The sequence below is a fragment of the Crotalus tigris genome, unplaced genomic scaffold, assembly GCF_016545835.1.
Source record: "Crotalus tigris isolate CLP2741 ecotype Arizona unplaced genomic scaffold, ASM1654583v1 scf7180000020085.749154, whole genome shotgun sequence".
NCBI lineage: Eukaryota > Metazoa > Chordata > Lepidosauria > Squamata > Viperidae > Crotalus > Crotalus tigris.
The window spans coordinates 516,046-529,730 of record NW_024097852.1 but is presented as its reverse complement, the minus strand read 5'-3'; the positions used below and the strand labels follow the sequence as shown (position 1 = coordinate 529,730).

Genomic DNA, 13,685 nt, shown 5'->3' with positions numbered 1-13,685 from the left:
TCAGATGCTGTTCTGTTCTTGAAAGATTCTGGATCTCAATTTTTTTTTTTTTTAAAAAAAGAACTAATAAATTAATAGTAGCTTTAACATCTGTAAAATGCTGGATATCCCTTAAATTATTAATCACATTTCCAATCAAAATGTGTTTCTTTCATCACCCTGGTATTTTGCCTTTTGAGACTATGATCTTCTCTGACTCTTTGTTTTTCAATACCAGTAACTTTAGGAAAGATTAGGCTAACATCAGTTAGTGAACTTCTCTAGCTGATTGTGGATCAGACTAAGTCCAACACCAACACTTAACCACTACAGCAGGTTAGTGTATGTGTGTGTCTACATCTACCTTCCAGTCTTGCTATGCTACCTCATTATGGTGATTTATTGGGGGATGTTCCTCAGAGAGGTGAGTAAAGGATGCCAAAGTATAAAATACAGGAATGTACTTTACTAAGATGTAATTGACAATGAAGTATTCCTCAGCTCATGGCACTCAACATGCTGCTCAGAAAGAGTTCAGAATTTTTCAGAATATTAATGGAGTTTATGTTATGGCTACAACATTCAGGATGTCCAGTTGCTGATATTGCCATGCAGGAAAAAAAAATCTAAAGCTGCAAAGAAAGAAGGACAGCAGGAACATGGATTATAAGAAGCATCGACATAGGAAAGTTCAACATAGTAAAAATGAAATGAATTGTTCACATTGATACTTTATGTTTAAAGTTTAATCTGAAATCAATAGAAAATGCCAAACTTGGGAAAGAAGAAAATGTAGTTGGACTGTATGACCTAGGAAACAGAAATGAAAGAGGAAAAGAGATCAATTTCTGAAAATCTAATGATTTTTTTTTTTTGCTAACACAGTCTTCATGTAACCAAAACAATGCCTACATACATACATTTACAAAAATCAAATTGACCATATTATTGATGCAACAATGTGGAAAAGCTCATTTATAACAGCAAATACATTACTAAGAGCTAAATGTAGAACAAATCACAACCTACTCATATGCAAATACCTAGTTCAAACTAAAGCAGAAGATCAAGGTCTGTCAGCTTTTAGGATATGATCTTGAGCTTATATCTACCATTTTCAAGCAGAACATTAGGAATTGTTTTGAATTTCATTAATACAGAATCATTATGGATTGAAATAATAGTTCTCCATGAATGAATGAAAAAGAAACTGCCAAAGCTAAGAAACAGAAGGAAGCTATATGTCAAAACCAAGAGTGGAAATCGGGAGAAAATGGAAGTCCCTGTTAAATATAGATGGATTAGTTTATTGGTCTTGGAAAAGTTATTTTGTACTACACATTTAAATAAAAAAATAACCTTCTACTTTGAGACGTACTCTGTTTTAACCAATGACTGCTTTCAGAAACAATGTTCAGTTCACGAGGAAATCCAGTCTCTGACAGTACATCTGCAATGACTGCTGTCTGAAACTATTGACATTCAGTGAGGAATGCCAATTGATTGTACTAAGATATATCATAGATTAAAATTAAGTATTTTAGATACTATTAAGTATTTTAAATACTTACTCCTGTATGGAATAAGTATATTATTCCTATATGGTATAGGAATAAATGAGGTCAACAGCTTATTTCCTTATTAGCTAGGTGCCTGTAAGGAGGTGCCTCAAACATTATGTACATCTTGCTAAGGGATATAGTTTAATTGAATGGACATCTCATGAATATGGATAACTAACTATACATTTTCCCACTAACAAAATATCGCTGCTTAGGTGCTGTGAAAATACTGTTTCTTGATGTGATATTATAACAGATGTGATAGCTAATGGAAAGATCTTTGAATATTGCACAATTATTTAACAACAATTGCACTTTTTATTGCACATACAAGTATAGAAAGGCCTGAAGCAAAATTATAATATATTAGGATTTCTGATTTATTTTGTAAATAGGATGTGCTCCAGTGGTTTTATATGTTTGAATATATTTCTAAAGATACTGAATTCCAAGTACAATGACCATGGATATAATCATTATTAAAGTGCATGATAAAAAGAACATTTTGAATTATTTTGGAAGGAAACAAAATCAGTTATCTTACAGTAAACATCTTTCTCAGCCTCATTCACTTTTCCTCAAAAATTAATAACAGATCAATACCTAGAATCGTAATATTTGGGGAACCAAATTCTTTTATTTTTTAATAAAACATTAATAGTTCCCTGCTAAATAAGTTGAACTGTATAAGATGACAATGCGGGTGTATCCTGAGATAGGCTTTCACACAATACTTTTTAATAATATGGAGAAAATATAGAGTTGGTTACTAGAATAAACAGTAATCCTTGCTAATGGTGAAAGTAATACTGATCAGTTTGGGCATATTTTGACAGTATGCTACAAAGTCTGGTTTTATCTGAAGCATATTGATGTTATTCCAAGCAAGCTAGAATCATTAGTCTGGAGACTATTTTCATATTTTTATTATATTATTTTATTGTATCATTTATTTAGAAGCACTATCAAGAAAAAAATTAAAAACAAAAAAAGATAAATTTACAGACTTTTTAAATCTGAGCAAAAACTTTCAAAGTTAACAGATGAATATTAAATATATCATTTAAATATAATTGAATTATATTAACACAAGTAACCAATATAATAAAAATAATCAGTCATAATAAATAAGTTTCTCTGTAATTTGTTTTAAAAATGTATCCTTATTATAACAAAGCAGGCGAAACAAATATTTTAAAACCTTATGTAGAGAGAAACTCAAACCTTGGATGACATACAAGTCCATGTAGAAAACCAGTCTCTAAATTATTTCCAGGCTAAATTATATTCATTTTTAAATACAAAGTTATTTTTCATATCAATGCATATTCTCCCAGCTTAAATAGAACCATATGTAATTTTCAATAAGAAGCATACAATAACCTGCAACTGTTATATACAGAATCAATTCCATGCAGCAGTTGTATAGAAATATAAAGAATTATTAGCAGAAAAACAACTGGGAGAAAAGAAAACTTGATATTTAAGATTTGATAAATTCTATGTGAATCACCTTCCAAAAATGTTGAACTTTATAACATTGCTACCAAGTATGAAAACATGATCCAACATTTCCAACAATGTTTTGGATACAAGTTATTTATAGGTTTTTAGGGTTGGACTGGTTCACTGATGTCATGTAGATCAATGGTTATTCGACTTGATGCAGTGAGATTCAATCTGTTACAACACTAAAAGTCTTCATTGTGCAGTTGGTTGGCCAAACTGAATACAGATTCCTGGATTAGCTGGGTCAGGGATACAATCCAGCTCTTGGGATAATAAATCTTTGTATGTATAGTAAAGAGTTACAATGTTTATATATATAAGTAGTGCTTTAAAAAAAAAAAGGTGCCGGAATTCACACACGTCAAACAACCCGCCTTGCCTACCCTACAAGGCTCCATTCAAAAAAGGTGTCGGAACTCCATTCTGGGCGTTCTATGAGAAAAAAAGCCCTGTATATAAGAAGGCCCATTTTGTGACAAAGAAATAAAAGTTGAGTACCTTAATAGAGACAGAAATTTAAAAAAAAGAAAGTGTGAATATGATATTTAACTTATGAGAATGGAAAAGAGAAACTAGGATCAATAATAATGGATGATGACTAAATGAGGATTTAATATAAAAATAAGTCAACAGTATGAAAGAAATACATTGGAATAGTTTGATCATACAGAGAGAATAAATGAATATTGAAAAATAAATATATGAAGAAAAAGTAAATAAGTCAATAGAAAAATAAAATTGGCATGTGTTTCAATGCAGCTGATGAAACTCTTCAAACAGAGAAGTAAGTTTAAAGAACAAAAAGCAATGTACATATAGTAGTATGTAGATGTGTGGAAGCAATGGAGATTTGTATGGACAGAAAATTATAGACAAGTATGGTGAATTGTATTGGCCTAATCTAGTTTTACCTATGCTCCCTTTTCTTTTTTTTAATCTTATAATTTTAATTTCTTTGGTTTACTGTTTCTTTACCTTTTCTACAGTATATTCTATAGAACAGGACTATCATGCGAGTATGTACATATGTATGTATTGTATTGTGTTTCTGTGTTTAGACTTTTAGATCTTAGGGCTACTACACCTGAACTGCTAAAATCCACAGACTTAGTTTTCTGTATTTCTTTAATGTCTGGATTTCTACAGCAGTGATCTTATTATATCCATAAATAATCATGCAGCCATAGTATTTCTAGCATTGTAATATCATGTGCTCATTTTATTTAGGAAGCACACCACTAGTAGCTTTGAAATATTTTTTTTTGTCCTGAGATGTAGGATAACAAGCAGGCTCTCAAGTAACTTCATTTCTTCAATTGTTTTATTATTTTCCTTTCTTCTTTCCTTTCCTTTAGATCTGGACTGTGGGCTCCCTACCTCCTGAACAGGAATACACATATGCTTCTAATAACAAGAACATAAAAAAACCCCTGACCTTCCTGAATTCTGACAATTTTCTTTGCCAAACACACACACACACACACACACACACACACACACACAGAGAGAGAGAGAGAGAGAGAGAGAGAGAGAGAGAGAGAGAGAGAGAGAGAGAGAGAGATAAAGACAGAGACAGGCGGCCAGCCAACCAGCTAGCCAGAAAGACAGACAAACAGAGAAACCTAGAAACAGACCCTTATTCATTGTATGCAAACAAAACATCTACCAATGTTGTTTCTTCTCAAATGATGCCTGATAGACTACTTTCCTTCAAGCTCAACTTCATGGAAGGTCTCTTCTGCATCATTAGGCATTATTATTACCCTACTTTAGAATATTTTTAAACAATTTTATTTAATCCTATTATCGCATTTATATATTTTTTTCCAAGCAGGCACATATAAGCCTGAAAGTAAGTGTCCATTTGGTGAGATTTTGTTTTGTTTTGTTTTGTTAAGTAAGCTAAGTGTGTGTGGATGGTTTGGGAATTGAAGTAGGAGTTGACTGAAAACTAACCAAGGGGTGATTGTGTTTTTTACATGCATGGTTCTTTCATAGCTATATTTGCTCTAGGAATCTAGCAGAATGACATTTGTACATTTAAAAGTACAAAGAAGCAAGCCTAAAGCTTATATTTAGCCCATGTCTACAAAACTTGCAGAACATTAAATCAGCAGAATGAAAGGCAAGCAAACAGAAAGGAAACATAAAAATGAGCTGGCTACTTCAAGGCACAGCTACAGTAATTATTTTGGTCTTTTGCTTACGGGGGTACCAACTGTTTACAATTTACTGGCAAATTGGTTATTGGCAAAGCTGGGTATTCTCATTTTCCCTCCTGGTTCAGGAGTCAAAAACATATGCTACCTATCGTAATGAACTCGGCTAAGATTTGAAGTTATCCATATTCATGTCACCAGAAATGTTTACGCAGGAGCAAAATGCTCTGATGTCCATATAAATCAGAAACATCTCAAAGTTTATATTTCCTTATGCTTCTTTGGCATTGCAAAGCAGAAAAATGTAATTTAATTACAAACAAAAAGAAAAAAATTGGAAATCATTGCTCTTTGAAAATAATGCAAACCAATGCAAAGTTTCAGCATCCTTCAAAGATTTATAACCTATCAATAGATATAAAAGAATATAGAGATATATTGTATATACCTTGCATATTTCCCATCTTCTCTGCATAAATTATACATTCATTATCATAATTATAATTTTATTTGTAGGTTTCCACAATTCTTTTCTTATAAAATGTAGCTGTGCAGTAATATTTGCAATTTTTAAGGAAAAAACCCCCACTTAGTTTTATACTTATTTACATTCTGCCAAGATTCTTAACTTGTCCAGGGTCTCTTAATGTATTTCAGATGGAAAAGCTTCTGCTTTAAGCAACACTGTTACATACAAGTACTTGTAGTACTGTATTTGGGTACTGAACAACATTTACTGAACAATGGGAGCAAGATTTGATGGGCTAGCCATTTTTGTGTTTGACACTTGATTAATAATTGCCCAATGATTAGATGAGTAGCCTCCATAACAATAGAGGTTTCCTTATTATACCCTATAATGAAAGAGTCGTTCTTGTGATGTCTGTTTCTTGACCTGACCTACCTTGAATGGTGGACAAAAAGGATCAAAATAAGCACACGTTGCCCATTTTGTATGATCCTTTTTGTTACCCACCAAAGCAGCCATTGTATGCTCAGATATGAATCCTATTTAAAAAGGATAAACTTGTCTAAAACACTTTGTAGTTTCAGACCCACCACTCTTCTGAGGCAATAAGTCTGGCATTGGAAGATCATGAATCTGAGATTTACTCCAGATAAAAGAGATAAGAAGATCCCCCCAACCTCACAAGGAACTGTTTGTGAAGTGAGTAGGTGTTGGAAGGGGAAGGGGGGGAGCATGAGGTGTTCCAACCTTAAATAGTCCTGATTCTTTATGGGATACCCTTAATACTGTTAATAATTTGGGATACATGTAGGAATGTAGGTGACAATAGCAACTCTCTAAGTATGCCTAGACTCTTCATTATTCTTAGACAGATACATTGATTAGCTATTGTGAAGGTATCTTATATATTCAAGAGAAGATGCAGTAACTGTTTTAGTAAGAATAAATCTATCCATCTCATAGGCATCATAGGCTTTGTTGTTTAGTTGCTTTGTTGTTTAGCCACATCTTTATTTTAGTTATGTGGTCTCTGTCTTCATTATCATGTTCATATAGTATATAATGTTATTGTGTTAGCTAACACGGAATCTATAGTTAAAATGCATAATATAGAGTGGAAATGGGAGGGAGGGACATGTTGGAGTTAAGTATTGGATTTTTGCAGCTAGTATATCTCCAGGATATGTGAAAGGGAATTCAAAGGTATGCCACTACTAAGGCTGGAACTAAGCTACAGCTTAGCTACAGTTACAGTTAAGCTGCAGCTAGATAAAGCTAGATTGTTTGCTTGGTGGTTATCTTATTATGTTCAACATACATTTTATGAATACATATGACACTAATACCTTACTGCTCCTGGAATGTTCTGCTACTAAGACAAATGGTAAAGCCAAAAATTAACATTATGGAGCATTTATTGAGGCTACTGCCCCAGGAGACAGCTCCTATTATCTCATACAGTCCTGTGATGACAAATCAGATATACCTTCCCATATACGGTAACCATACAAAAGAAAATGATTACTAAATAATAAAGTCATAGTACAGTCTTAGATAAAGCATGGATTTAGATAAATAATAGTGCATAAATACACATTTATAAATACATACTATAATTTAAACACAATCCATCTATTGTATTGGAGAAGACTATCATTAAGATGTCCTATTTGTATACTTAAATTGTTTCCAGAAATTTGCTGTTGATAGGAAATTTCAGTGAATGCTTGAAGATTGTCCTATATAAGTTTGTTATGCATAAAAAAAAGGTCATTTTATTTTATTTTTTTTCAAAGGAACAACTGCCTTGATTCCTTTTCTTTCTGCTATACTTCTCTGTTGATGATCTTTGTATTAGTTGGACTCTATACTTTCCACATCCAATGCATCTGGAAAATATTCAGTTGTGAGCACTATCTGGACAGTAACATAGATTCCTGAGGGAAAGGGTCCAAGTTTAATTAATGAGAAGGAAGGTAAGACTATTAACCTCATGTAGCCAGATTTCCAATATCTTTTGTCTTAAGTATCCTTCTATTTTGATGACAGCTCAGAGAGGCAAGTTTTAAACAAACTGAATATTGAACAAGACAATGATTCTACTACAAGGCAATCAGTCAAAACCCTGTTTCTTCATGTATTCAATTGTTGTTATCTTATTTTGGTTACAAGACTGCCTTTAACTATGTTTTCCCAGCAGCTGTGTTTAGGGACTCTCTGCTTACTAATGTGTCCCCTTAGACTGTTATTATCATTTATCAGCCAAACATTCTTTAGGCTCTCAATGTACAGAATGTCCTGTGAGCTCCCTGCGATCCCATATATTTCAAGTGCTTTACTACAGTGTGTACTTTTTTGTGGACACACATCATGACTTCTGGATTTTATCCTATTAAAAGTTGGATATTAATGTTTAGATCATAACAATCCTAGGTTTTGTTAACAGCAGGCATGTGTCTTGTGAAACATCTTATATAAAAGTGATTACGATTTTTTTAAACTTCTGGGCTGCTGTTACTCATTTATTGATTTACCATGTTCATTGAAGGAAAGAGTTCTATACATTTATAAGTAATTCTGCACATGCATTTCATCAGATCTCTTTGCTTCCACTGTGATAGTAGAAGCTGGTTCTGATTATAATAATCTTTTATTTGCAACAATGAATTCTGTGTTCTACATAAAATCTAGTGATCTATGTACTCTTTGCTATGCATGAAGAAGCAATTCAGGGCAAAACAAACAATAAAAATCTAAGCTATTATATAATGCAGAATGATTAAATTGGAAAAGAGAATGTATTGCTGTTTCACCAGCTTGAGAAATGCTTCTATTCTCCCAAATGTTGCTTGGTTGGACCTTCCACATAATATTGATTAAAATAGACAGTGAGATTGGGGATTCAGCAAAATAAAAGCAATTCTTTATCGGGTGCACCTTCTTGTTAACAGTGACTGAGTGAAATAGTGCTGTCAGTTAATCATTGCACATGTATCTAATACCTTGGGGCCATCTGCCCTTGGTGGGTTTATGTTTTTTTTAAGAACTGTTTTTCTAAAGGCAAGGGAGATGGAGTGTGCCAAGACTGGACTGCAGAAACAGTGGACTCTTGTTTTACTCTCTTCCATTGAGAGATTTCTCACACTCTGATAAGTGCAATATAAGAAGCTGGCAGCAAAGGCTGTTGCTGCTTGGATGCTGGGAATGGAATGCTTGTGGCTGATCACATTTTCCCTGGAGTTCATGTACAAGCATGTAGTGCATGTTGCAGTAAATGAAGATTGGCTATTAACTTCCTTTGCATATTTTATGCATCTGTGTGTTTGTGGTCATGTGTATACGGTTCTTGAATAGGCATCAAAGGGCTAGAAACTTAATGTGTATTTTTTTTTTAAAAAAATTACATCTGGTAAGGATGGGACATAATAAAGATTTTTTTTTTTTTTAGCAAAGGGACCCCTGCAACGGCAGTCATTGTGGTTCCTTTGGAAAAGGAAAAAAGATTCCTGTTGAACCCACTGTAGAGAATCATTTCAGCCAAAAGTATTATTTGGTCAGGGCTGCATGTTATATGGATTTCTCTTTTCCTGCCTGCAGCAGTCCTGATACTTATAATTCTCCACCACCATCAGAGAAGGCAGCTAGTATGATTAACCATGAGTACTGATATTTTGCCGATGCTACGACAGAGAAGAAACAATACCGACATAACATCATACCAATGATATTAATACTCCTAACCATGTCTTGAGATGCATTTGGTGTAGTGCTTAAGGCACCAGGCCAGAAACTGTGAGACTATGATCCTAGTCCTATTTTAGGCATAAAGCCAGCTGGGTGACTTGGGCCAGTCATTCTCTCTCAACTTTAGAAGTAAGACAATGGCAAGCCATTTTTGAAAGCCCACTGCCAAGAAAACTGCAGGGACTTGTCAAACACTGACATGAAGGAATCCATCACATGGTATTACCAGGTTGGGCATCATTAACTGCAGTGATTTTCCTACTTCCTTGTCCAACTCGTTGCCATCTTTCCTTGCTCCAGCTTTGCTTTTCTATATATATTTTAAAAAAAACTGCACTTTTAAATATAATATTTTAAATCACAATTATTCCCACAATCATTATATTTCATGTTCTCATCATCTGTTGCAATTATTTGGCTAAGTGGGAACATTTAAAATTCTGGGATCATATTGAGGAGAGTTTCAGACAATTGCTGCCAAAATGGACATAGCTACTTCCACAATGTTGCCAAGAAAATGGTTGAATGACCATGCCTGTGAAATCATAAAGATTAAAACCCATTTTTAAATAGCTACTAGCTATTTCAATCTCTTTCATGAATATTTAATATTTTAAAACCAATATTAGGTTTAATAGTATTTTTGCGCTCTCTCTCTCTCTCTCTCTCTCTCTCTCTCTCTCTCTCTCTCTCTCTATATATATATATATATATATATATATATATATATATATATATATATATCAAAAATACTATGCATAGATATGCTTTTAGTATATCTATGGATAGTATATTTTCCCCATAACAGTAATGCTATGACTGAGACTAGATTGAAAAAGAGCAATTGGCTTAAAGTCATCCAATGAAACCCAGTGGCCAAAAACTAGAATTTGGATCCCATGTTCCTAGTCTATCCCTTAACTGCTACACCACATTAGCTCAATATGTTGCTTGCTGTAAAATCCAAGATTGTTATTATTATGGCAACTTTTAATGATTGACTGGTCCCCAATTTATTGATCTCCAGTCATCTTTAGAATAACTGCATATGGCAATTGGTCATAATCTGACTAATTTTGGGGAGTGGTTACTATATTGGAGCATTTAAAAACCTAAGTAATTTTAAAAATGAAGCATGCACTGAATCTGCCTTGTTTACTCAACATGATCCATTCAAATATAGAGATTTCTGAAAGGAGAATATGGGATCCATTTTAATACGTTCATTTTGGAAAAATGCACAATCTTTGGAATTTCCAAATGTTTGGAGATTTTTATGAAAACTGGACAATGAATACAGTCAGGGAAATAAGCATACAGCCCATCAGCCTTCAGAGGTATGGTAACAGACACAGAGGGGAAGAATATGTAGCCCTCCAGATATTGCTGAAGTGCATGTATAAGCAGGTTTATGCTATCAGTGAGGGACCTGACAGTAATTTAGGAGCTATGTTGACTGGAAACTGAAGCTGAAATCAGTTTCTTTGGCACGGATCATTTATGTCATCACAGAGTACTTGTGTTTCATTTCTAGTTTAGCTAGTTTGGAAACAATGTATGATATTTGACCTTAATGGGCCCTGTGCCATGTGAGAGTTTGTATCAGGATCCCCTGTGACAAACTTGTTTCACACTAGAATGACTAGACATCAGAAATGACTGAAAGCAAAAATATGTACATCCTGCTCTTCCTGACTAGGTCTTTGCCTCTTGTGGAACTAAAGTTTTGAAGCATTAATATATACTAAGAAGACTTTTGGTCCATGGAATACATTAATTCCTGACACAAGTGTCCCAATATAAATTATACATTTAATTTACATCCCATTTCTGATCACTCAGATCAGTTCTTGTATCTATTATCTCAATTATTTTCTCACCATAGAATTCAGCCTCCTCTTCAAAATCAATTTCCCCTCCATTAATTACCTAGGCTTCATTACTCCCCTAAATTAAATTAAAAATAAATAAAGTATTACAGCTACGGTGTGCAATTCCTTTTGAGATGAGCTGAACTGCTGTGGTTTTTGTTGTTTCTTCCTTTTCTGCTTTCTTCTCTGTCATTTACTTCAGAGAAATTTATTTATTCAAGTTCTATAGCCAACCAACTTGACCAAGATGTTTCTTTTGTCTTTCCCTATTCTCCCTCTTTCAATTTAGCTGAACATTTGTAAACTCTACATTTCTCCTATGAAGGAAAACAATGTGAGTTCTATTTCTTTTCTAGGAACATTACACAGAACAAAAAAGGCTAAAAAAGAAAGAAAGAAATGGCATTACTTTTCCAGGGGCATTTAAAACCACACATCATGCAGATAGAAGTAACTCAGTTGGCTGGGATTATCCTCATTTTTCATACTGAAGCATGCTACACTCTACCACAGTTTTCTAATAATACTCACTGTTGGTAGTTATTGCAAAATGGGGGTCTTGTCTAGACTTTAAGTCTTAATTAAAGAGATCCAGAATTATGAATATACTGATCTGGTCTGCATAGAAAAATCCTAGTTCTGATCCTAGGAAATTCCCATTTGGAAATCTGTGAACAGAATGCTATATCAGTAACAGCTCAGCCAAGTGCACATACAAAGGTCAAGTAGAAATGCTGTAAATAGGAAGCCAAACAACCAACCAATCCTCCTTACTCTGATGTAATTTCTAAAGTAAGTACTTTAATTTATTATTGCAGTGCTTTTCAACCTTTTCACAGATTGTACCACTTTTAAGACATGACAATATTTGAATACCTAGCAAGGTGTCAAAAACTTGATGACTCCCCAAAAAGTGAAAAATGTGCTGGTTTTAATTTCTTCAGTGGTGGTTCCTTTGTTGAATCACTTTCCCTTTGCCCTGACGAATGTATGATAGATTTATCAATATTTATTAATATGCACTAGTACCTTGGTGGTCAGGTGTCTTGTTGGCCTCTCTCTCTCTCTCTCTCTCTCTCTCTCTCTCTCCTCTCTCTCTTTTACAGCCTCTACTCTGTTGATTCATCTGCTTGTCTCACAGAAGCCTCTTCTCTCCTTTCTTTCTCTTTCTCCGCATTGCTTATCTCATAGAAACTTCTCTTCATCTCCATTTTTCTTTCTCTGTCCCCTTCTCTTTCCCTGTCATTTTTTTTTCTATCCCTCTCCTGTCAAAACCTCATCCTTTTAAGGTGTTCTGGATTGATATTGTGGCGTGATAGGTGCAGGAAGATGGGGCTCCATCTTCCACGTTCGATTTTGCCCCACTGGGAACCTTAAAAAGGGTCAAAAGTTGTCCCAAAGAGGCGATAGAGAAAGAGGGACCCTCATTGATCATGGGAGGATGGCAGCCCTTCCGTTTGATCTGAGGAAGCCCTCCAAACCAGCAGGGGAAAGTTCATGATGAGACCAAAAATAACACAAAGGAGATAAAAGAACAATTTTTAATCTAAATCTACAAACTCAGAAAAAGACTACAAAGAAGGAACTAGCCACCCAGAAAATAGAAGGAAAATCAGAGGAGGCAGATCCAAAGATGAAGGACCTAAAGAAATGAACTAGCAGACACACTCAGACAAATGAAGAATTAGAAGACAGAGATCATATTGGAAATGGAAAAGATATCTTACCTGTCAAGACCTCAGAACACACCTGAGGATAAGAAAGAAAAGCTGATTGAATGGAAGATATAGCTGTAGGAGAATAGGGGGAAATTGGAGAAGGAGGGAGGCTGTTTAATGAATATCAATGGGCTGAGCGTCCTTCCAAAAATACTTTAATCAAATTGTCTTTCTTTTTCCAAACAATATACATAAAAATAGAGGAAGAATTACTTGATGATTCAAATGCGTTGACTTGGAAAGTTAGTTGGCAAAGAAAGAAAATTAGAGTAAGACTAAAGAAAATACAGGTTTTGACCCATTAGATGGAATATTATACCATTAATCAGATGGCTGAGAATAGGTAATTGTTAGAAATAGAAGTATTATTATAACTAGAAAGATAGGATTTGCAACTATAATATTATATTTTGGTATGAGAAGGGAAACATGAAAATGCTAAGAGGGTTTGTATAAGGGAAGCTTTTGGTTACACAAATATAACTTATTATGAGAAATTATAAGCGAAAGAGACATTTTGAACACTGATGGGAAATTAAAATTTAAAAATAAAGCATGAAAAACAGGATATTAATTGAATAAATGGATATTAAGTGCAAATGCAATTAAGATATATTTTGGTTGGAAAATATATTTTAAACTGACATTATTGATATTATTAGGAAACCGTAACA

The 13,685-nt window shown here is 33.9% G+C and overlaps 1 long non-coding RNA gene across 1 annotated transcript; it reads left to right on the top strand.

The window, feature by feature from the left end:
• The first annotated feature begins 4,665 nt into the window (after positions 1 to 4,665).
• On the top strand, positions 4,666 to 9,960 carry LOC120318159. Its single transcript, XR_005559426.1, has 3 exons — positions 4,666 to 6,377; positions 7,475 to 7,654; positions 9,127 to 9,960. It is a non-coding gene; the product is annotated as an uncharacterized LOC120318159 (long non-coding RNA).
• The last annotated feature ends 3,725 nt before the right edge of the window (positions 9,961 to 13,685 follow it).